Source organism: Oncorhynchus tshawytscha, linkage group LG26 (genome assembly GCF_018296145.1).
Source record: "Oncorhynchus tshawytscha isolate Ot180627B linkage group LG26, Otsh_v2.0, whole genome shotgun sequence".
Lineage (NCBI taxonomy): Eukaryota > Metazoa > Chordata > Actinopteri > Salmoniformes > Salmonidae > Oncorhynchus > Oncorhynchus tshawytscha.
This window is the reverse complement of record NC_056454.1, coordinates 9,897,394-9,899,538: the sequence shown is the minus strand read 5'-3', so window position 1 is coordinate 9,899,538 and position 2,145 is coordinate 9,897,394.

Here is a 2,145-nt window from a genome sequence, read left to right as displayed (position 1 = left end):
AATAATAAACATAAAAAATACAAGAAATAAGAGAGGAAGCTACAGTGCATTTGGAAAGTATTCAAACCCCTAGATTTTTTATTTTTGTTACGTTACAGCCTTATTATAAAATTGATTAAATAAAACATGATCCTTTATTTTAATTTATTAGAAATAAAAAACAGAAAAACATTATTTACATAACTATTCCAAATCAAATCAATTGTTATTTGTCACATGCGCCGAATACAACGGGTGTAGACCTTAAAGTGAAATGCTTACTTACAAGCCCTTAACCAACAATGCAGTTTCAAGAAGAATACCTAAAAAAAAGTAAGAGATAAGAATAACAAATAATAGCCCTTATGCATATTCCATGACCGAACGTTCTAAGCATACTTCCTACTGGTGTGGCAATTTCCGGTGACGCATACAATTGAACGGAGGTCAGTCTAGTTGTTATCGATGATGAAAACATTATTACCACGATGTCGCAGTTTGTTGCTAGGTGTCTTCAGGACTTGCCTCAAATTAATATTAATGATCGAATTGTTAAATCAGCCTCCGAGACTCCAGCAGGCAAGAACGAAAACAGGTTCAAGATGTTGTGGCAGACCAGGGGGTTGGGTCAAGACGTTTACACAGATCAGACACGGACAGAGTATGATTAGCTCGGTTTCAATGGTGTTTATTAAATAATAAATCAAAAGTAAAGGATAGGTCTCCCCCCCGAGACCCTCTCCGGGATACCATCTTCTGGGCTCCGGGTCTTGCTGTATCCTGTCGGGCACATAAACTCAAACTCTCTCATCTTAGCTCGGGCACCGTCTCCAACTACACGGAAGTCACCTTCTTTCCCCCAGTCCTCTCCTGTGTGCTGCCCTTCTGGCAGCTTTATGGGGCTTGTACAGCCTTTGATTACTCACCAACTCCCCAATCAGCCCCAGTTAGTCCTGGGCGGAGAGCCCGTCGAGACCTGGCACGTCCAGCAGATGGAGCCATCGCCTCATGATGTATACTCTGTCTGTCACCAGGCCACGACGAGTCTCCCCCTGGTGGCTGACCTGCTGTATGCCACAATGTATGTAGGAAGCTACATAGACAACTATGAAGGTGAGTACCAAGACAGTGACATATATCACGTTAGCTAGCTACAATCATATTAGCTAGCTAGCTAATTTAACTAGTAACTGTAGCCAGCTAGTTACTTTGTAAAATTATGTAACGTTGACAGAATCTAACTGAGAATGTATGTATTTTCGTTAGCTTGCTTAAATTATGCTTGCTAGCATCTTCTACACAGTATCTAACAAAGATACATTGACAGAGGAGATCACCGTTAGGGCTGCATGTCACAGGTCCACGAGGAAGAGTGAAAAGCCGCACAGCATGAGAGCAGGGAAAGGTTATAGATAGCTACTAGGGACCTTGTTAAACATCTCCTTTGGGACACTGTCATCATGGTCAAAATGTGTTGGAGACAGTGTCAGTGTTTAATCTTGTCAATAGATACCTATTAATGATGGGTCCGAATTTAGAATTGTCCCCTTACAGGTTATTTGGCTAAAATCTATTGATGCGGTGTTTGGTCATTTTGTTACTGAGACACAATGTATTCCTTTATAGTTAAATGAGCCCCCAGTTAAGAAGACTAGACACTACTATTCCATGACCCAGTTGTCATCCACGCAATGCACTTGGCAGTGACGAGGTAGGTAATTCTGGGCTTCCAACAGCTGGTAGAAAGGAAAAGAAGAGAGGAAGATTCAGCACTCTCTGTGGACTCAACCCAAAGGTACATATGTCATAAAAATACAAATTGTAAATATTTTTTTTATTCATAACATACAGTATGATGGTAAACACTGATACCCTTTGTGTGCAATTTCTGTATAAATGACTGTTTGTTACCCAGTGTACAAAGCAGGTCAACAAAAAGAACCACTGCACTCCAACACCTTCCCAGAACCAGACCCCTGCCGTCAGTGAAACAGGTAAGTCAATACACTCAAATGTGTACTGAACAAAAATATGCAACATGCAACAATTTCAAAGATTTTATTGAGTTACAGTTCATATATAGAAATCAGTCAATTGAAATACGTTCATTAGGCCCTTATCTATGGATTTCACATGACTGGGAATACAGATATGCATCTGTTTGTC